The sequence below is a fragment of the Acomys russatus genome, chromosome 23 (assembly GCF_903995435.1).
Source record: "Acomys russatus chromosome 23, mAcoRus1.1, whole genome shotgun sequence".
Taxonomy (NCBI): domain Eukaryota; kingdom Metazoa; phylum Chordata; class Mammalia; order Rodentia; family Muridae; genus Acomys; species Acomys russatus.
Genome location: NC_067159.1, coordinates 8966798 through 8990991, shown reverse-complemented (window position 1 = coordinate 8990991; position 24194 = coordinate 8966798).

The window sequence follows — 24194 nt, the reverse complement described above, 5'->3', positions numbered from 1 at the left end:
CAGGGGGAAGCTTACAAAATTTAACACAGCAAAAGGACCCAAGCAGTCCAGGAATTCCGTCACCTAAAACGGTTGTTGGGGGCAGGGCAAACGTTTAAAAGCAGGATGAAGTGTTTCATGGTTTCTTGATCGGCTGAACATCTTCATCCCTCATTGCTCTGTCACTTTCTGAGGCGGTGCGCTAACTGGGCTGACACTCCTACTCGGGAGCGGTGCACCTCCTGCCTCATAGCCCAAAAGTATGTGTGTCCTGTGAGGTATGCCTCCAACAGAGGGGGAATCAAGAAAGTCCAGAAGGTGCTGGCTGCTGGACTCTGAAAAGCCAGCTGCCTGCTCCAGCCTCTGGCCACACAACAGCTTCATTGTATGAGGGCAGAAACCTTAGTGGAGGCTTGCTTGCAAGCATATTTGAACTTGGACCTCTGTAGCAAGGGCTAGCAGCCAGCTTCCATGCCCAGACACCCTTCCCCCCAACCCTCTGCTCCTTCACTCTCTTCTCCATCTTTGCAAGAAGATTTAGTTCCATTTAAGTCCGGGAGACCTGGCAAAAACAACACTCCAAACGCCACTTCCATTTATGGCCATGGGATCCTCTAGCCACAGCGTGTCAGCTTATGTGTCTTTTAGACTCTCTGTGCAGCAGGCATCTGTCTCCTTTGCCTACACTGGCAGAGGCCTAGACCTGATGGGTAGTTGGTGTATTTTAAGCTTTGTCTGTCTGTTTATTTGGTTTTAGGGGAATGCTTTATCAGTGTCAGCAAAGGAACAGAGGTCCTGATTCCTAACACTAGAGAGACCTCAGCCAGCCACAGGTCAGCTTCTGCATCTTTCAGGTGAGGAAACCAAGGCCTAAGAAGGCCCTTGAGAAGGGCCCCTGAGAAAAGCCACACCCTTGTGCTCCCTGCTTATTGGGTGTTGGCTTTATTCACACTTGCTAGTCAGTGGGCGCAGCTAAATCCCAAACTCAAGTGAAGAAGAAAATTTGTAGCCTGCACTGTCGACAGTGGCTGTCCAATCTCTTGGGTTTTGAGTCCGAGTCATCTCTTACACTTCTCAGTCTGTCCTTCTTGTTTTGTCACTGGGGGTCTGAACTCTTAGAGTGAAGTCATGCAGTTAGTTTTGGTGAACTTGACACAAACCTCAACATATCTAGGAAGAAAGAATTACGACTGAGGAATTGCCTCTGTCTGATTGGTCTATCGGGCATCTTCTTGTTTAACAGCTGATGTGGGAGGGCTCAGTTCACTGTGGGTAGTGCACTCCAGAGCAGGTTGTCCTGATTGTATAAGAAGCAGGCCTCTTCTTCTTCTTCTTCTTCTTCTTCTTCTTCTTCTTCTTCTTCTTCTTCTTCTCCTTCTTCTTCTTCTTTATTTATTTTTTATTTTTGTAGCCTTGACTATCTTGGACTCACTTTGTAGAGCAGGCTGGCCTTGAACTCACAGCGATCTGCCTGCCTCTGCCTCCCAAGTGCTGGGATTAAAGGCGTGCGCCACCACCGCCCAGCACAAGCAGGTTTCCTATAGCATTCCTCTATGGTTTCCCTGGGATTGGACTCAAGTCTTCAGGCTTGGGAGCAAGCACCTTTACCTGCTGATCCACCCAGCCAGCTAGCTCCTATTTTATCAAAATTCTTCCCCCTTTCTCTCTCTCTCACTTGGCCACCTCCCCCATTTCTCTGACAAACCAGGATGGATGGACTTGAACTCATGACTCTCTGCCTTCGGTTACAAGACACCAGCTCTGCTTCTTCCTGGCACGGTATGCTAATCCTTCCAGGCTTAGGGTCAGGCACTGGCTACCCACTTTAAAGTCCTTATTCTCCAACCTCGGAATAATGGCTGAGCCCATCTCTGAACATTCACCCCCGGTTCAGGAGCCCATCTTTGTTGACGGGCCCTACTTACCTGGATTCTGGGCTTCTTGAGCACAAGGACCATACTTTGCTTGCGACCATCTCCTCATGTGGTGACCTAACACAGAGCCCTCCACCAGCATTTGATGAAGACCAGTTAAGTGACACCAAGGCATGCCCCAGTGTTACAGGCAGGCATGTCAGCAGCAATTATGACACAAATCCCTGACCACAGAGCAGGGCTTTAAAGGGGAACCTTCTCCATGAGGGAAATCAGAGCCAAGGGTGCCAAAAATCCAAGCAGCACCATGAACACTCTTGCAACAAACTGTCAGAGGACACCGGGGCTTTTGTGGTAAATTACTTTGAAGAATTAGAAAGACAGCAGTCTACACTTACAGCATCCAAAAGAGCAATGCCAAGAAAATCACTTTTACCTTGCTATGACTAAGGAAGACATGTCTGGACTAGAATTCATAAATCTTAAGACAAAAGACACACACACACACACACACACACACACACACACAGAGAGAGAGAGAGAGAGAGAGAGAGAGAGAGAGAGAGAGAGAGAGAGAGAGAGAGAGAGGCTGGAGAGATGGCTTAGAGGTTAAGGGCACCGACTGCTCCTCCAGAGGTCCTGAGTTCAATTCCCAGTGACCACATGATGGCTTACAACCATCTATAATGTGATCTGATGCCCTCTAATAAATAAATAATAACACACACATACAAAATATAATAAGAGATGAGAGACACACAGGGTCCATGATATCTACTTCTATTAAGGTCTTCTGATTTTCTTTAATTGCTTAAATATTAAAGCATTCTTTTTTCAAGACAGGGTTTCTCGGTATAGCCTCGGCTGTCCTAGACTTGCTTTGTAGACCAGGATGGCCTTGAATTCACAGAGATCTGTCTGCCTCTGCCTCCCCGAGTGCCAGGATTGCAGGCATGTGCCACTGCACCTGGCTAGCACTCTTAAATTCCCTAAATAAAAAAAAAAACAACTTGACTTTTATGTTATTCATATGACATTTCCACAAGTTTTTAGAAAGAAAGAAGGGAAAAACTGAACATGCCAGGTTGATACTGATAATTAAAAATTCACTTCCTGGGCTGGGGATGTAGCTCAGTTGGTAGAGTGCTTGCCTAGCATGCATAACGCTCTAGATTTGATCTGTACATAGTAATGCAGCCTATAAATGCAATACTTAAGAGTAAAAGGAAGAACAAAAGTTCAATTCATCCCTGGCTAAAGAGGACATTCAAGGTTGTTATGAGATTCATAACGCTTTCTTCCTTTATATATATAAAAAAGAGCACTTCTTGCCTTAAAGTAAATCTTAGAATTGTCTTCTAGCATGCATATAGACCTGTGATCAGTCCTCAGCAGAAAACAAACCACACACACACAGACACACACATGCACACACATGCACATGTGCACATGCACACACACGTATGCACTCGTGAATGCACGTGCACACATCCACCCACCCACCCACACCACACACACACTCACACCCACCCCACCCACACCACACACACACTCACACCCACCCACCCACACCACACACACACTCACACCCACCCACCTACATCACACACACACTCACACGTACACATATTACACACACACACACACACACACACACACGCACGTGTGCACGTGTGCACACACACAACCTACCATGTACAGAGATGACACAACTTCACCAACAAACACAGCCACTCTTTCCCTCATTTACCACACGTGGAAGGGGAATGGCGTCCTGGGAAAGTCATCGCTTTTGGCCTCAGTGTCTTCGGAAGCCTTTGTGTCATCACCACCTTTGCATATACCTCTCATTAGCCTGTGGCTAACAGATCCAAGCAGGGTGTGAGGAGATTTCCTCCTAACCGTGTCTCTCTTTCATCCTGGCTGCTGAGCAAACATACCGCCCCCCTCATTTTTGGGGCTGGACACTTTTCATCACTCACTATATCCTACATATGTCTTTTTCATCTTGGCTGTCCCAGGAACCAAGCCCGTTGGGTCCACTTCAGTTTTATAGCTACTTCATCCGTGTGGCAATCCCAGCACCTGCAGCCTCAAGAAGCAAAAGTGCACAGAGCATGTCTCCACCATCTAAATGCGCTGGGGGATGAAAAGGTCTCCAGGGCTTCTGGCATTCCTCCAGGAAAAGGCGACTAGACTACGAAGAATTGAATGGTTGCCCAGTGGCCTTTGCAGGGCCTTGAACTTTACATAGGTTTTCTGAATAGAGGTTCTGTGTGGTGACCTGGCAAGAGGGGAATTTTCCAAGCCTACTCTGTAGCAGTCAGCTGACATTGCTCTTCTGTGGCAAGTGTTCATACATTCCGGGTCCCAGTGTGCCCAATTCCCCATAACACAACGGGGCCTCTCCCACTTGTTCCACTCTTAGTGGCAGGCCTCTGTCTGGATGACCCCAACTTCTTTTAGTTTTGTTAAGTTTAACAGAAGTTATCTGTGCACCATTAATTGTGCTTCTAGACTGGAAAAAACAATTTAAAAATCTAGCTCTTGCCTTTGAAAAGCTACTGAAAAACGATCACAAAATGTTTATTAGCCACATAGCATGGAGTGGAGGCAACAGAATCAGCAGAGGGGATCTTTGCAGAAACTAAGACTGCTGAGGAGAACGTGTCACGGAACCTAACTCCTATAGGAGGACCTGTGGGTGGGGGTGGATTTGAACCCCATGGGAGGTGCTCTGGCCAGAGAGAATGGGGAAGCAAAGGCCCAGAGGTGCATGGAGAACTAAACCTAATAAGAATATCTGCAAGTGTATAGTCACTAGCCAAGAAGTTAGGGTCAAAAAGAGAAAAGAGCAGGAGTGTGGCCCAGAGGAACAACACTACAGAAGACAGACACAGAGCCTGAATCACCTGAGGAGGGTGGGGATTAATTTGGTACAGAGTAGGGACTTAGTAAAAAGAGTCATCCTTTGCTAACATAGGGAGCCGCTTGGATACAGCTTTCTATTAAACTTGCCCTTTTGTAGTTTGTTACCAGTAAAATTAATAGGCGTTTAATTTTAAAAACTAAAAACAGAACTGCCTAAGAATGGTAACCCTGGATAATCAAAATAGTTCTTAAAAGGGGGAAAAGAAACATATAAGTTTGATAGTTTCTGGTTTCGAATGTTACGGCAAATCTGCAACCATCTGAGCAGTGGGCTGCTGGCATCATGACAGACATACGGACCAATGGGATAGAATGGAGAGGCCAGAAACAAACCATCACGTACATGGCCAAATTATTTTCAATGACATTGAAAGAAAAAGGAGGAGCAGTTGTCAACAGCATTGGAACACTGGATAGTCTCAGCAGAACGTTAGCTTGGGTGGGCTGAAGACTGAAATGGAGGCACTACAACTTTAAATCCCTTTGATGGAAAGAGGGAAAGCGTCAAGCATTTGGTTTGGCAGTGTTTTGTTTTTTAAATAGGACACAAAAAGCACATGCAACAAAAGGGAAAGTAGATAAATGGCACACTTCAAATTTTAAACATCCGTGTACAAAAAGGCACTAGCAGTCAAGTGTAAGAAGCAGCCCATGGGGTGGGAGAAACTATCTGCAGATCGTGTATTCAATCAATGGCTAATATCCCCAATTCCAAAAGAACACTAAGAGCTCACCAACAATGGATCTAATGAAAAAATGGGCAAAGAACTGAAATAATCATTTCTCCAAAGAGAATTCACCTTTGGGGCTGGGAGAAGCGTCTCAGAGGGCAAAGCACTCACTGTGAGAGCCTTCCGAGCTCAATCCACAGAAGCAGGATGCTGGAAGTACAAGACGAACTCCTGAAAGCTGTCCTCTGATGTCCACACCTGCACAGCGGCATGCGTGTGTCCACGTTCCCACACAGACACACAAGTTTTTTGTTTTGTTTTGTTTTTCTAGACAGGGTTTCTCTGTGTAGCCTTGGCTGTCCTGGACTTGATCTTTAGACCAGGCTGGCCTCGAACTCACAGCAATCCACATGCTTCTGCCTCCCAAGTGCTGGGATTAAAGGTGTGTGCCACCAATGACCGGCCAAGACACACACGTTTAATAAGAAGGAATATGTGTGCACGCATACCAAGAGATGCTCAGTCTCAAGGAAATACAAAGCAGACCCCACTGAGATAAAACTTGTTGTATAAATCAAATGAATAAAATAATATAGGGGCCAGCAAGATGGCAATTGCACCAAAGCCCAACGACTACGCCCTACATGTTGGAAGGAAAGAGCCCATCCTCCTACATCCTTCACACGTGTGTTGTGGCACACGCTCTCCCACCCCTACCACATCCACGATAAGTAAATACATTTAATTCAAACAAACATCATTTAAAAGAGACTTGATAGTCTATGACCATATAGTGGGGGAGGAGGTCCCCCTCAGTCATAGACCTAGGGGAGGGGAATAGGGTGAAAGCAGGAGGGAGAGAGGAATGAGAGGACACAAGTGATGGGATAACAATTGAGTTGTAATCTGAATAAATTAATAAAATTTTAAAAATAACAAAATCAAACAAAAACAAAAAGAAGTAATGCATGCTGGTACACAAGTGGACGGTGAGGATTACTCTTCTCCATCAATTTGGCCGGGTTGAGAATCACCTAGGAGACTGGTGAGGTGTAGCTCTGGTTGTGTCTAGGAGGATATTTCCAGAGAGGATTGACTGAGGAAAAGGCTCATCCTGAAGACAAGTGGAACCAGCCCATGGCTGGGGGGGGGGGGGGGGAGCGGACCTGGACAGAATAAAGAGGCCAAAAGTGGGCAAGCAAGTGAATGCTAGTGTGCACCATCTCCACTTCCTGCGACTGCGCTGGCAAATATTTCCTCCTGTGTTTCTGTTAGGTACCTGGTGTTTCAGATATGAAAAAGCAAGCTGTGTGCATGTCCGATGAGGCTGCGTAACTTGCCTTAGACACCAAGACCCTGTGGAGGCACTCTGGGGTATTAAGGGTAGAATTGCTGCGGGAGCCAGCAATTCTACTCCCAGGAATAAACCTAGAATGGTTGAAAGCAGAGATTCAAAGGGATTCAAGCCATAGTACAGGCTGGAGAAACGGCTCATAAGCTAAGAGCAACTCTTACAAAGGACCTGGGTTTTATCCGTGGTACCCACATGGTGGTTCACATGCTGGGGTCACATCTGTGACTCCAGTTTCAGGGGATCTTAGTCCTCTTCTGGCCTTCCTAGGTACCAGGCACGCATGTGGCGCATGGACACACATTCAGGCAAAACACTCGTGCACATAAAACAAATAGCAAAAAATGTTTAAGTTCACAGACATATGACAATAGCCAGAAGCAGCCTTGTGAGATAACAATTAAATACATTGCTGCAAACATGTGCATACAGTAGGGCGTTACTCAACCTTAAAAGGCAAAGGTGATTCTGACACATGAAGTGTATGGATAAACGTCTCTCAAGGACACTATGTTCACTTCCAAAGGGATAAGTGCTACATGATTCTGCTTATATAAACTCTAGTGCTCAATACTCAAACTCCCTGGGACAAAAAGTAGAACAGTGGTTTCAAGGGACTAGAGAAGGAGGAGGAGGAAGAGGAGGAGGAGGAGGAGGAGGAGGAGGCTTATTGTCTGGTGGATACCGTTAGGGAAGATGAACCAAGTCCAGGGATAGACAGTGATAATGATTCCACAGCGGTGAATTGGCACGTAATATCACTGCATTGGATATTTTTAAAGGGCCAGCGGTCAATTTTATGTTACCTATATTTAATAATACTTTAAGCTCAGGAATTGCAGAAGTAGGTGAGATGTCTTACTCTTTCTGGTCTCCACTCACAAGCATAACCTTAATTCTGGAGCAGTGAATGTCAGAATGCACTGGTTCCATTGGTGTGAGGGGTGGTTCTTCCCTGCTATAGAAAGGAGGACCAGCAGAGAGATGCCCAGAAGCTAATGAGGCCTCCTCATTAGCCATATCCCTATGTCCTGAGCTAGTGATGGGCCATGACCAAACACATAAGAGAAACAAAGCCAGTCATCTAACGAGACATTGGAACTATATCAATTGCAATTCAGAATAACTTAACTAACACTTGGGGGCTGGTGAGATGGCTCAGTGGTTAGGAGTGCATGCTGCCTAACCCCAAGGCCTTGAGTTAGGATGCCAGCATCCATATAATAAGCCAGGTGTCCTGCATGCACCAAGGAAAGCAGGGACAGGAGAGTCACCAGGGCTTGCTGCCTCCCAGCCCAGAAGAGAGAACACAAGCCTCAGGCTCAGGGAGAGAACCCTGCCTCAAGTGAACAAGTAGAAAGTAAAAGGGTACAGCCTGTATCCTCTTCTAGCCTCCATGGAAGTGCACAGGTACACACATGTACACACACAGGCACACACACACACACACACACACACGTGCTCACACTTACAGAGGTAATATGATAAATCTTTTAAAATTCAGCTAACTGAAATAAAAATTAACCATTAAAAATGTAATTACCGCACCTGTAATCTCAGCACTCAGAGAGGCAGAGAGGCAGGTGGATCTCCGTGAGTTCAAGGCTGGCCTGGTCTACAAAGAGAGTCCAGGACAGCTAAGGCTACACAGAGAAGGCCTGTCTTGAAAAACTAAAAACAACAGCAACAACAACAAAAATGTGATTGTGTAGCAGGATGGTGTTGGTGCACACCTTTAATCCCAGCACTCAGGACGCAAAGGCAGGCAAGCAGATGCCCGAGTTCAAGGCCAGCCTGATCTTTAGAACGCGTTCTAAGATAGGCAGGGCTACACAGAGAAACCCTGTCTTGAAAAACAAAACAAAAAAGTGACTATGATTGTCTCAACTGATTGTTTACTTGTTTCTTCTCCTTGCTTTATAGCCCTCACTGGCCTGATGCCATATATACCAGCCTGGTCTAAAACTTGTGGCAATCCCCCTGCCTCTACCTCCTCTGTGCTGGCACTATAGGTATGTGGAACCATGTCCAGCGGGTGTCTTGCAACTGTTAGCATAATTACAACCATTTCTCAGAACACTTTCCCTTGTGTGCTTTGGGCTCTTGTTAATCATAGGTGACATTCTGAAGGTCCCTTGGAGGTGGAGCCGATGCAGAGCAGCAGCCATAGTGTTTTGATGCAGATAAAGTTGGTGGTGGAACACTAAGCCACCCATGCTGTCACCTGCTTGCTAGCCCCACCCCTTGGCATACACAGGCCACTGCCTATAGCTGCCCCACCTCCTTCCAAACCTTCCTCTGCTTCCCCTTACATCAGAGCTGGGCGAGCACTCAGTCTCTGTGGACACCAACCTAGCAGAGCCAGGGCCAACGAGGTGCCAAAAGGGGTTCTACCCAGTTTTGTGGGTTCCAGCTGGTGGTCCTGTTCCCCTGGCCTGCTTTTCATCCACTTCCCCTTCTGGACTGCTTGCCCTCACATTCCAGTGCCAGACACATGAACAACACCCCCCCTCCCAAAGTCCTGTAAGATCGCATTTCAAGAGGTTTCGTTTCTTTGATCCAACCCTGATAGGGAAATTTGACATCTGTGAGGAATCTAGGAACCTTGAGGAGGAATGACTTCTGTCAACTGGTTACTTTACTCTCTGACTGCACCAGATTCAAAGGCACTTACAACCCTGCTTCCAGTGGTAAAGGGGAAGCTAATGGTGTGTAACATGCATAGTCGAAAGCCTGACAGCTTTGATCAAATGCCTAGCGACCAGCAAAGGGGGGCTTCTTCTAAAAAGAGACAGACAGTAAGCTTACAAAGATCTCGTCAGCCAGATGGTCTCTGTGGCAGCCAATCGCCACTAGGATGGTAGCACAGAAACAGCCGTGGACAATATGTATATGAACGGACGTGGCTATGTTCCAATACAACTTTATTTTCAAAAATGGGAAGCAAGCCAGATCTGGCCCAGGAGGCAGAGCTTGCAGACTTCTACCATAGAAGGTAAAGCTGCGGAGGAAGAAGCACTTGCTGTTGTTGGGGGTATTTTAGTAAGAATATGAACTATAATGGGATAGATTAATCGCTTCTGAGAGTGCTGGAGAACTCGAGGCAGGAAAGTGATGGGCCCCATGTCCATCCATATAAGGAGTCGGAGTTCCCCTGTGAGTGAGAGGCCCAAGAGAATCCTGACGAATACAGCGAAAAGAGAAACGAAGTCAACAGATGATTTGCAAGCTGGGTGGAAAGGAGTAATGCATTCACAGAGGAGGCAACCCATGGCATGCCGAGTATCTGAGGGCAGATGCGTGGCAGGCAGGAAGGGATGAAGATTTGGGAACCACTTACCTGTACGTACTGGTCACTACGGTTAAGAATGGAAGAGAGACACAGAAAAACAAGAGAGAGAGGACCAGAGCAGTAGATGAAGGCAGACCCTGGGGAGCCCAACACAGGCAGGAGAGAAAGCACCCCACAAAAGAGCCTGAGACTGAGAGACTGCCGTAGAGAACCGGTGTCACCAAAGCGAGGGACCAGCTTAGGCTACACAGAATGGCAATATATCCAAACCAACAGACAAAGCTCTCAACTACACGTGGAAGATGATAAATGGAGTAAAGCAAAACTGAAAGGGATTTTAAAAAATACCCACTGCTCTCCAAAGAAACACCCAGAAAGGAGAGCAAGATGGGGACCTTTGGGAGGTGTCTGTCAACAGGGACGCCTGTCTGACCATCAGCAGCTCGCCTCTCTCTTTAGATAAGAGGACTGCTTTGCTTTGGGCTGTTTAACTTGGGGACTGCACAAGAATTGAAGAAGTGTTCTTTTCCACGAGTGTGGGATGCTGTGGTGGCTGGGGCGGGGGTGGGAACAGGAAGCTGACCGACACCGCCACTTCCTGGACGGAGCACCAAACAGTTGTTCAGAGGTTGAGGAACAGATACATTGTTGGTCGGAGGGAGGACATAAAAGTCGTGTAAGGGTGGGACATCTGGTTGGATGTAGCACAGGCCCATGTTTGCCTTTTCTTCGGGGGTGGGAGCTTTTCTCCAACACATAAAACAATATTGAGCATGTGTACACGTGTAGCCCAGTGGTCCTCAGCCTGTGAGTCTCAACCCTTTTGGGGGTTGAGTGACCCTCTCACAGGGGTCTTATATCAGATACCCCGAATATCAGCTATTTACCTTACGACTCTTCATGGTAGCAAAAGCACAGTTAAAGTAGCAACAAAACAATTTTATGGTTGGCGGTCTCTATAACACGAGGAACTGTGTTAAAAGGGGTCATACTATAAGAAAGGCTGAGAACCACTATTCTAGGCCATTCCCTTAGATGTAAAAATTTTTTCACGGTCTTTAGCATCTTTGATTCTCTCGGGACGAAGTCTAAACGTTCTGCTGAGAGCTAACCAGACCTGCATAGACACAAACAGCCACTAGCGGGTCTCTGTGCACTTCATTGTAAAAGTTTGTGGGTGAGGCCTGCCATCCCAGCGCTTGAGACGCTGAGGCAGGGGGATTGCCACACATTCAAGGTCAGCTTGGGTTGTATAGGAAAACTGTGTCCCAAACAAAAAAACTTCATGAGAATTTCTTGTAGTAAGAACACAGCCAGCCCTGCTGAACTGCAGGTGCCTGGCTGTGTGCCTGCATGTCTGCTAGCTATATGTAAAAGCTATAATTTGGAAGGTGGTGAGAGACTGACACCAAAGTCTACTGCAGACAAAGCACGGGAGAGAGTTTTTTTTGACCCAATCTTGAAATGCAGCTTGTATGGGCAATTTTACCCATGAACCAGAAACAAGTGAATTACAGTGATCTCATGGGAACTCAAATACAGCTGCATTTTTTTTAACCCTAAAATCAGGGTCAGGGGAAGTTATCTGAAAGAAAAATTGAGTGAGGTGTTGCTGTCGTTGTTGCTGCTGCTGCTGTTTTCAATGAGAGCCACTGCCAAAAGGAAAAACACAGAAACAAAAACCTCTCCACTATCTGGTCTCCACAGACACCTTCCCCGTTCATTTCATTTTCCGCTTGGCAGTCACAGGCACCATGTTGAAACAGACATAATTGGGCCACATCCGTCTTCTGCTTAAAACTCCCAGACACCATGTCTTGATGTCTCCGTGCCTTAGGGAAACGAAAAGTGGTTCCATCTCATTAAGAGATTAGGCACAGCCTTGAGGAGAGTGGGAAGTCCAAATTCTAGGTCTAGCCCTGACTTCTCTTGAGGCGTCTATCGGAGATCGTAATTATCAGCCAAACACAGTCTTCAATTTGAAGCTGATACACTCAGAGTCAATTCGCCATTGGCTCTCAAAAGCCAAGGACCCTTTTCTAAACTTACCCATCTCTGTCAACAGAAGGTGATGCTCTAAGCTGCCTGTGCCAGAATCCTTATGTTAATGTACCCATCTGGTACATCTCTTCCCTTTCTTTCTTGTCTTGAAATTGTCTCACTGTGTAGCCCACAATAGCTTTGCACTCCTGATCCTCAGGCCTCAGCCTCTGGAGCATTGGGATCATAGGCTTGTACCACCACATCCAGCTTTCTTTTATAAAATTAAAGTCAAAGCCAGGCCTGCCTTGGCTACAGAGTGAATTTTGGGCTGTTGTAACCTGCTTAAACTCTATAGCCCCTCCGTTGAGACCTACTTTAGTCCCTAGCACGACTGTAGCTCCTCCGTTAACACCAGCTCTTAGCGTATCAGAAACCATTTTGACTCCAAATCTCCACTTTCATTATAAGATGAAATTAAGCTCAAGTTCTCAGGCCCCAGGTGTCTGAAACCAGGAAGGTTCAATGCTTGCTGCTTAGAATAAAACAATAGATGATAAATGCATGTTGTGCTTGGGTTAAAGATAGCTGATGTTCTTTTAGAGTTAAGGCCACAACATCCTGCTATGTTCCTCACTCCCAGAGAGCTGGAAATACCCCAAGAGCTCTCTTACCCTAAATTCCAGCCAATCAGCTTTAAATGCTTTGTCTAACTACCGGGACATTGTATGCTCAGAAAATGCTGAGAACAAAATCGATCCTTCTTGCATTGGACTCGTCAAAGTGATGTAACGTTGCCCTCCCCTTGCTTCCCACCTGGTTACCTGGTATGGTTTTTCTTAGAAAAAGCTGGACTTAGAAATAGACCAACATCACAGTTCGGGTCCCGAGTTCTCTCTCTGTCCCCGGGCATGACCAGTCTTGGGGTGTGGTGTTCTAATAAACCCTCAGTATCTCGCTGAGATTGATGCTTGAGTGGTCCGAGTGGCAATTCTCGTATTAAAACAGGGCCAGCATGACATCCTTAGTGAGACTGTCTGGAAGAGGTGGGGTCGGGGAGGTTGGGCCTGTACTTCAATAATAGAGTTCTTGTCCCGCAGGTAAAGGTTCTGGATTTCACGCATGTTACCGTGATCTACACGCCCTACTTTATGGCTGTACCACTCCAGGACCATTTTCCCTCGCTGATGTCTGTGAACTAATTTTGCTTAACATCTGTGTTCTGCTAACTTCGTAGTGAGGTAATTGTTGGAAGAAAATTTCCATAAGTACCTAGAACGGAAGAATATTTCCCAATCTCTACAGAGGAGTGCTTAAGTGTGGATATACTGAAGTCGAGTTTCCCAGAGTCAAACGCCCACCACTTACTGACCCTGACCAACCTTGGGCATATTACCTCACTTTTTTTATGCCTCCATTTTCTGGCCTTTAACATGGAAACAGATTATAATGGCAATACTTATCTTACCTTTTTGTTAGGATAACTAAAATAATGTCTGTAAAATATAATCAGAGGGCTGGAGAGATGGCTCAGAGGTTAAGAGCACTCACTGACTGCTTTTCCGGAGGTCCTGAGTTCAATTCCCAGCAACCACGTGGTGGCTTACAACTGTCTATAATGTGATCTGACGCCCTCTTCTGGCCTGCAGGTGTACATGCAGGTAGAACACTGTATACATAAGAATAAATACATAAATCTTTAACAAATATATAATTGAAATATTTTGTCAGACATAATACAAAATTCAGAAGACCAAGGGCCTGCGAGCATGAGTTACAGACAGTTTTATGTTAGAAATACCTTTCTTTTTTAAAAAAAATAATTTATTTATTTTAATTTTATGTGCATTGGTATTTAGCCTGCATGTATATCTGTGTGAGAATGTCAGATCTTGGAGTTTCAGAGTTGTGAGCTGCCATATGGGTGCTGGGAATTGAACCCAGGTCCTCTGGAAGAGCAGTCAGTGCTCTTAACTGCTGATCCATCTCTCCAGCCCCAGACACATCTCTCTTATAAGTCTCTAAAACTACCAGGCTAACCTGTACATACATCTTTTGTTTGTCAACAAAATAAAGGAAATTCAAAAGTCAAAAAAATGACCGCATAGCACAAGCCCGAGAAGTAGGGAAAACACTACAACTGCTATCTATTCTAGAATATTTCTGGTCCACAGTAATCCAGAGTTTTTGTTTTATTGGGACACAGGATATTTTCAGATCCACGTAATTTCAAAAGTAAGATGGGAGACTCAAAGTTTATTCATGACCTGCAAAGGATTATATATTTGATGTTAAAAGAAAAACACATATATTCCTTAAAAAAGAATATAGTGTGTGTGGGGGGGCAATACTACATTCGTCATAGCACTTGGCACAGTGTCCACAAGACTTCTCTGAGAATTTTTAGCACATGTAATACACATAAAATAGGAACCTCTGTTCATACTTTTTTATGCTCCAAAATACCCAAAGCAAGAATTCTATTAAAAGTATCCCCAGGATGGACCCAATCTCCTGGCAAAAGTAAATAAAAATCCACTTGCTGCTCAAGTCAGTAAGAATTTTCACAAATCCTGGGGCATGTTGGTTCACAAACAAAATAAAACAAAACAAAACCACAAGAAAATATTCTGGGGGCACAGAGGGGAGAGACAGCACAGTGGGCTGAAGAAAATTGACCTGCAAAGACTTTACACGTAGGTATTACTGGCTATAGAATACTAAATATGCTAGAAAAACATTTTAAAGTATGAGAAGATAATGAGGCTCTTAAACATTACAAGATATATGGGAGAGAAAAGTCAACAGGAATGGGAAAATATCTTTCAAGAATTTAAAACTCAGTGGACACTGCTGGAAATGCACCGCAGTGGTAGAGTGCCTGCGTGGGTGTGGGAGGCTACGAGGTTTAGTCCCTAACACTGCCCGCAGCATCAGTGGGCACGCTGTGTGGTGGGCTGAGTCGGAAGAAGACGCCACAAATTGAACAACAGAGCTGGAGAAATTGCGCAGAATTTGAGGCTGGTGAGATGGTTCAGTAGATGGATGTACCCGCTGTCAGGGTTGGCCTGAGTTCAAACTCTAGGACTTACATGGTCAAACAAGAGAACTGATTTCCACGTTGTTCTCTGACTAATACATGCACACTGTGGTATAAGTACACATGGAAGCACACACACGCACATGTACAGGTACGCGTGCACACACACAGGCGCACATACACACATGGGGACACACACACATACACACACTCACACATGCACACACAGAGGCACACACAGAGGAACACACACAGGAATACACACATACACTCACACAAACATTCACTTGCACACACACATACACACACAGAGGCACACACACTCACACATGCACACACAGGAACACACACATACACTCGCACATACGCACACACACTCACACACACAGACACACTGGGTGTGGGGAGAATATTAGGCACTTGAGAGTATTTAGAGAATCTGGATCTTGGACATTCCATGTGGTGGAAATAAAAGATAGTGAAGGTCCTATGAGAGCAGTGTGGCAGTTCCTCTCAAAACAAAAACATCATGTCGTCTAATTTCTCTTCTTCTGTGTATCTGACTTGCAAGTATAGTCTTGCATGAATAAGTGTAGGCCTATGTCTGTAGCTGCATTATTCACAACAGCCAAAAGCTGCCATCAACCCAGGGGTTAATGCCAGATAAATAGACGGGCCACATGCATATGGAATGCAATACAGTCAAACCTTTAAAAGGAAGAGTTTCAGGAAAGAATGCTAAGTGAAGTGATTCACTTCCCAATAGACAAATACTATTTAATAGCATTCAGGCATCACCTAGAGTCCTTAAGTTCACAAAGGCAGGAAGCAGAGCGGTGATTGGCAGGGACTAGAGAGTGCTTTATTTGCCGAAGAAGGCATCAGATCTCATTATAGATGGTTGTGAGCCACCATGTGGTTGCTGGAATTGAACTCAGGACCTCTGGAAGAGCAGGCGGTGCTCTTAACCACTGAGCCATCTCTCTAGCCCCAGTACTTTTTTTTTTTTTTAAAGGACATCAACCTACCTAATGCAAAGCTTTTACTATAGTTTTTAATAATGTGGAGAAATCAAGATGATGTTTGAGAAATTTCTAGAACTGGTAAGATACAAAGATTTCACTTGGAAAGTTACAGTGTGCCCCTGGTTTAAAAAAAAAAAAAGAAATACATATGAAGATATATCATATTTCATAAAACCATGGTCTAAAGAGAAAACGTTAGAGCAGCTGAACTGAAACGCTGTCACTTAGAGCATGGCAGCATGACTACAGATTTCTCAACACCATAAGGAAAGCAAAGTGGAGAAGTATAAATGCTTCAAAGCCCTAAGACAAAACTTAAGCCTATCTAACGTGTACCTCATTAAAAAAAAAAACTCTTACAAAAATAAAAATGGAATAAAACATTTTCAAGTAACTAAAAACTGGAGAGTTAGTTGGGCATGGTAACTCAGGCCTGTAATATGAACACATGGGAAGCCCAGGCCGGAGGATTGCCACAAGTTCAAGGTTACCCTGGGCAACATAGTGAGAGCAAGTTTAATAAATAAATAAATAAAGCAATAATTCCAGTAAAGCAGACGAAATTCTTTTGGTTAAAAGTGAATACGGATCCGGGGCTGTAGCCCAGTGGTACAGTGCCTAGCACACATGAAGCTCTAGAGAAATCCAGGGCAATGCCAATGTGGAGAGAATTCCTTAAGGGGCTCTTAAAAAGCCCAGGCTCTTTGCTACTTACAAGATTAACACCCAGAACAGAAAAACAAAGAGCAGGCTGAGGATGTAGCTTTGTGGAAGAGCGTGTGCCTAAAATGTATGAGGCCTTGGTTTTGATAGCCAATGTTACCTAGTTGGGGGGGAGGGCGAAGAAAGAAAAGGAGGGAGGCAGGAAAGGAGGGAGGCAGGAAAGGAGGGAGGCAGGGAGGGATAGAGCGAGGAAGGGATGGAGGCAGAGATGGTGGGCAGTGTACTAACTAAAAGCCGGTAAACCTATATTAATATCTGACAAAAACTTTATGAAAATAAATGGGGCACTACATAACCATCATTTCCTTTTCCTAAAGATATATAAGCTCCTACACTTTTATATAATAACACAACTATAAGCTATATAAAGTTATAAAGAGATAGAACATAACAAATTAAATAGTAGTGACAATTTCTAGCATACTAATTTCATTAACTGATATAACAGCCGTCCAAAATGTCAATAAGGGATTAGTCCACACAACACCATAGGCTTCCAGCTGACCGTATTTATACATGAGCACAGTCTTTGCTCATGTACATTATCATGTTTGAGCTATGTTCTAGCATGTTCCAATCAGTTCCCCACTAATCCTGTCTAAGCACAAAATAATTAAGCGACACCTCAGCTGTTTTCAGGGTGAACATACATTCATTAAGAAAAAATAAGAAGGAACCCGTGAGAGTGGGAGGGCATAAATACCCTCATCAAAATTTAAAGATCTCTCACAAGGTGCCTGCAAACTTTAAAGCTGGGAGAGGGGCTGGGTGATTGCTGAATCTGCTCGTGTGTGTGTGTGTGTGTGTGTGTGTGTGTGTGTGCGCGCGCGCGCGCGCACACGCGCACGCACCTTGTGACTCTAAACAGTGGTGTTTCCACAATGCTAAAACATACTGTCCGCTGTCCTCATTTCAACACTAAGATTTCTTGTCACATCAAACACAGAGTTCAAAAATCAACCCCCAGAGCAGCCTAAATTTTCACACAACACCCTCTGGCTGATCACTTCGTAGTAACAGCTCTGGCTCTGAAAATCCAAAGACTACAATTTAAGGGGTGAGGCTGACAGAGGTGTCTAGCCTTCTCTCACCATACTTAATCATATGCGAGGTCACAAAAGACAACGCTCCCATCCCCACCGGGCCACCTAGTCCAGGACCCAAGGAGTATGAAACAAGAAATGAGCCCAGCACCATCAACCTTTGCCTTCGTCCTCCCTGCCAGTTCAGCTGTGAGGCTGGCAGGACGATTCGTGGGCCTCCTACTAAGCCAGTACAGGATCTCCGCTGTCACCTTGAGCATCTGTTCTCTACTATGTAGGATTTAACCGCTTTTGAAAAGTGCTCAGGGAACTTTATTTTAAAATGTCCTGGAAACTGAGTTACAATTGTCCCATTCATCCCTATGCCTCTCACAACCATCCCATCAACATTTCAAGACTAATACTGCCAATATACCCTCTCTACTTAAACCCACTGCCTATTTCAAATGAGATTTATCACTTTGCAAACCAAGAAAATAAAGTGCCCTTTTTTTTTTAATTGCTGTTTAAGTCCCTGCCTGGGTTAGGGAAGCCATAAACCTTTCTGTTTGTATTGACAGCCTAGAGACTAAAGCCGGGTTTGGTTTGGGGTCACTGGGCTTTCTTACTTTTATTTCTACTCCCGAGTCAAGAATTTGAGGAAAACCCAATTCTGGCATTTTCCAGCTTTATGCTAGCAGCTCTTGTTAATAATGAGGGATCATTGAAAAGTGTCTAACTTTGTGCTAGGTCTAGGTCAATACTTTAGATGTATTAAATGCACCTTTGAATTCTCACGCTTCCACTTTGCGAAGGATATTAGTATCACGTCAATATCACGGATGAGAGTATTAACACAGAAAGAGGTTAAGTAACCTAACCCAAGGCTTACAGCACCAGTAAGGAGTGAAGCTGAGCTATAAACACAGCGCTGAATGACTTAACAGACAGCTTACAGTCTAAATCTGAGGGAGGAAATGCATCAATATACGAAGAAGTTGGCACACAGTAGTCACTGAAATACCGAGATGTGGCTCCTTAAACCATAAATTATAGTGCTGCCCATAGGGTGAGATTTGATTTTCTGAACCCTGAGGGACATTCAGAAGGAAAGTCTACCAGAGCCCCAAGTTATAGGCAATCAATAAATCCAATGATTAAAGGTGTAAGGTGGGCTGTCCAGAGAACTCGTGGGAAATGCTTCCCGTAACTTAGGTTTGGCAAACACTCTCTGGCTCACAGACTGCTTTCTCACACATCACGTCGGGCTGCCTTCACTGTGCTGTGAATAGAACCAACTCTAGAAGGACTGAGCACTGAGAAAGGAGCTTGCCCTGTCTCAAGCGGTCAACACAAGGATTTTGGCCCCGCCCCCTGCTCCTGCCTTTGGTGCACACTCTCAATGCCTCTCAGGGCTTGGGAGGAGCCAGCTCCAGTGGCCACCCTGCATGAGGGCTCTCCTACCTGCCCTTGTTCAGAGGGTCCCACTGACATCCTGCGTGTCCATCTGGTCACCTTTACCAACTGCCACGGAAGCTTGCAGCAGCCTCATTCTATCCCTCCAACCCTTCTCTAGAGAACCAGAAATGTCTTGGCTCTAGGGCCAGAGAATCAGACACACTCACTCTCCAAGCCATCTCGACACTGTGAAACTCTATAGTGGGAGAAAGAGTGAAATTGGACTCAGCTTCTGAGAATCGTGTTGTCTTTTTTCCTTTCTCTCCACTATCCTAAATGCATTAACTTTCTTGATGTCAATCAGTATTGGGCATGTACTTATTAGGCGTCAGACACTACATTAGGAAAACACATTGCCAAATACAGCAGGAGAGCTTTCTCTCAGGGAGCCTGGATTCTCCTGGGGAGGTCAGACTGGAAAACAACAACACTCTAAATGGTGATAAGAACCCTGCTTTAAGAAATAACGACAGAAGCTAGGCATGGTGGCACACCCAGCACTTGGGTGGCAGAGGCAAACAGATCTCTGTGAGTTCTAGGCCACCCTGGTCTACATAGTGAGTTCAGGACAGTCAGGGCTGTAACCGAGAAACTCTGGCAAAACGAACAAACAAATAAACAAAGTAAATAGGGATATAGTTAGGAAGCGATTGCTTCTGTGTGTTTTCTTTAGGAAGCTTTCAAGGAAAAAGGTTTAAATGAGGTGCCGAGGCACTAAGAGAACCCAGCACACTAACACATCTTCGGAGGAAGGGCTTTTCAGAGAGATCACACAGTGCAAAGACCCTGGGGTTAGCTCAGACTTAGGTTACTCGAGGAATAGAAAGGAGGCCAGTGTGTTTGGAGCGGAGAACAAAAGGGAGTGTGGTAGGAGCTGAGGTCAGAGAGAGTGAGGGACCTGCTCTTGCACGGCTGTATTGGTCCACAGAGGACTGTTGTGTAGGCATTCAGACTCCTCCAAACAAACACACCAAGCAAATATTTTAGGCTTGAATCGTTGGATGCTGATGATACAGAAATGAGTCAGACAAAGCCTTCATTGTCAAGAAGCTCAGAATCGAACAAGAAACAAAGACAAGTGAGCAGGCAGCTGCATCACAGCCCAGCAAGTACAGTGATCAGGTTAAACATAGGACACTGTAGTGAAAGACGAGGCTGCTTAATACTGGCCGGGGAGTGTCAGAGCAAGGGACACCCAAATCCGATAATCAAGGTTGACAGAGGGGTCTATTAAGCCTGACTATCTTAGTCTGATCCCAGAGACCCAGAAGGTGGAAGGAAAAACTGACTCTGACAAATAGTTTTTTTTAACCTCCCCATAGGCTTCCCCCAAAATAAATGAATATAAATTTTAAAATTGAAAAAAAAAAGGAAGATGTCCATGGCCCAGTAGGGCTATTAAGGGAGTAAAAGTGAATAGTATGACTGAGGAAACTCAACACCATCTTCAGTGTCAGCAGGGCTTCGTCCACTTTTGCAGCACGTGAGATTTTGTTGTTGTTTTATGTTTACCCTCTTTTAACTTACTAAAATGTCCCGACCGGACAATTTGTAGTGAAATAAATATGTGCCTCATATCATATTTCTATTGAGCGGCACTGATTCAAACAGAAAGTGTAAGGTACCACTGGGGACGTGGAAGCCTGCAAGCCTTGCTGGTGACTATTCACATGGCCGAGACAGCCATAGCTAAAGAACCAGGACCCAGCTCAGAGCATCCCAAGGACCAGCAAGTAGAGGGAGCTGAGCAAGAAAAGGTGAGCTTGCACAGGGCGTTGCACAAAACATGGCAGAATGCGACCTTCCTCTTGAGTATAACCAAGAAGTCGCCCAGGACTGTGGCACATTGGAAGCCACCCAGTCATCTGGAATCGTGTAAAGAGGCCATTGTGGCTATCCTATGCAGCCTGAGCTGAGGACAGTCAGGTACAAAAGGGAAAACACCAGTTAGTGCTGCATTAAAAAAAAAAAAATGGGGCAAAGGTCCAGGTCAGTGATGGATGAGGGAGAAGCAGACTAACAGCAGATAATGAGGAGGCAAGTTTAGCTTGCTTCCAGCTGGTAACAAAAACAAAAACAAAAAACAAAAAACCAAAACAAAATAAAACAAACTAAAGGAGGGAGGGAACAGTAACTTAAAGATTCAACTCCGATGCCTCGGGTTCTGAGGAACAGGTGACCTTCCAAACAGAAAGTGCGAGCAAATGACTGAGCTTCTAAAGGACCACAGGGCGCTAAGGAGCCATACCTTCCTTCTCTATAACGATGATGAATGAGTGATAATTAATAGGGAGAAAACTTCCCTGGGATCACACTGGCCATCTCGCTGTCTTTAATTAATGTGATTTTTGGAAGCCAATATGGTCCATGCTGCCAGGTACGCAGCTCCTGCCTTTTCATTTCCTTTGATCAAAGGATGGCCGAACAGCAGATTGTATCTCTCCAAAATGGCCAGGAAAGGAGAAAGGCATTCTTTCCCTTGACTCCAGTGATAAGGAAGAAATATTAAAGTATAGAGAGACATATCCGGTCTTAGTAAATCAGGGGCACCCCAGATTTCATATAGCCTAAATATATCTGTGTGTGTCCCTATTTCTCAGTCTCTCTCTCTCTCTCTGTTTTTTGTTTTGTTTTGTTTTGGTTTTTTGTTTGTTTGTTTGTTTTTGGTGGTGTTTTGCTTTGCTTTGTTTTGTTAACATGATCACAATGCATGGCCCAGGCTGTCTCCAGGTCCTCCGGTCTCCATGTCACAAGTGCTGGAACATATGTGGCTCTCCTTGTGGAAGAGAATATCAAGTTATAAAATCAAAATCCATAGGTAGTCCCTCTTGCAAAGGAGGGAACCTCTGAAGCCTTCAGCTTCACTGACATCGTAGTATGTCTGCCTCTGTTATCAACTGTGTTTTCGGGGTTTTTTTCCCCTCATCCATCAATCAAACTTATATTACATATCTACCGTTGTAAGTTGTGGACAGTGTCATTATTAATTTTTGTCGATGTACACAGACCTAGGCAACCTTGGGAAGAGATCGCAACTGAGGAACCGTGGGGGGGGGGGCAAATTTTAAAACTGTTAACTGATGGAGGAGGGCCAGCCCATTGTAGGTGGTACAATGCTTAGGCAAGTGGGCCTGCGGTGTCTGTGACAGGTAGCTGAGTGTGGTCCAGGAAGCGGCATTGCTCCACGGTCTCTGTTTTAAACTTCTGCCCTGGCTTCCCTCTGTGATGGATTGAACGTGGAATTGTAAACCAAATAGACCCTTTCCTCCCCAAGCTTGGTTTTGGTCAGTGTTTCATCACAGCAACAGAAAGCAAACTACAAGAGGCAGTGAACAGGGCTCTGGGGATGTGAACACAAGACTGCAGAGAGCTGCTGACATCAAGAAGTCCAGCTGCAAGTATTGGTACATGTCTTTAATCTCAGCACCAGGGAGGCAGAGGCAAGAGTATCTCTGCGAGTTCAAGGCCAGCCTGGTCTACATAGTGAGTTCCAAAATGGCCAAGACTACAATAAACAGACCCTTGTCTCAAAAAAAAATAAAAAATAAAAAAAAAAAAAAAAAAAATAGAAATAAAGAAAAAAAATCTGTCATTTTGCCAGGTGTGGCACATACCTACAATCCCAGCACTTTTAGAGACCTGAAACAAGAGACTCTTGAGTTCAGTGCCTGGACTACACATAAGACCCTGTCTCCAGAAATAATTATGGGTACAGAGAGGAAGGGTACTCACATCACCTGAAGGTTGGAAGGATGGTTGTGAGGGTTCATCTTCATTGTCGACTTGACTGGAAGTTCCCTGGGAGACACACACTCTGGGCCTGTCTGTGAGGGCATTTCACAGACTCTTAGCTGGGGAGGCACCATCTACCCTGGATGAGGATGGCTCCATCCCACAGACTGCAATTCCAGACTAAATAAAAAGGGGGAAGGGGAAATCCAACTGAGTGTGAGTAGAATCGCATCCATTCTAAATTCATAAGTGGAAGCCCTAAGCCCCAGTGTGGCTGTCTTTTAGAGAGGGGACCCTTAAGCAGTTGGTTAAACTAAATGAGACCATAAAGGTAGGGACCGTATCAGTAGACTTAGTGTCCTTAAACAAAGAGGCTGGCTCTGCTCACTGCTTGGCACCTCCCTCGATGGATGGTCCATGTTCCTGGTGTCTATCTCTTCCTGGGGATGTCTGCTGGAGCTTTTCATTCATTCTCACTGTATCATATACTGCCTTTTCAGAAGCTATGCCTACCACACATTCTCCATCTACAAGCCACCCTTCGAAATTTTAGGCCTAATTCTACTTTGCTATGTTGCTAAGGACAGCCTTGAACTTCTGAACCTCCTAACTTTACCTCCCAAGTGCTAGAATTACAAGCCTATGCCCCATACCTGGTATGTATGTATGTATGTATGTATGTATGTATGTATGTATGTGCCCAAGTCTCACTATATTGTCCAAACTGACCTCAAACTCCTGGGTTCAAGTAATACTCCTGGCTCAGTCTCCCAAGAAGCTGGGACTACAGGCACAGACTATTGAACCATAACTATCATCATCACACTCCTCCTCATCTGCTTCCTCCTTTCAATCCCCACTACTGCAAATTAAAAGAAAACAAAAGCACTTATGAGAGCCAGGCGTGGTGGCACACGCCTATAATCCCAGCACTCAGGGAGACAGAGGCAGGCAGATCTCTATGAGTTCGAGGCCAGCCTGGTCTACAAAGGAAGTTCAAACTAGCCAAGTCTACACAGAGAGACTCTCTCTCAAACAAAAGCAAAACAAAAGAACCATAATAAAAAGAAGCGTGAGGAGAGACAAACAGAAGAAAGCCATCTCCTTGTCCTTTGA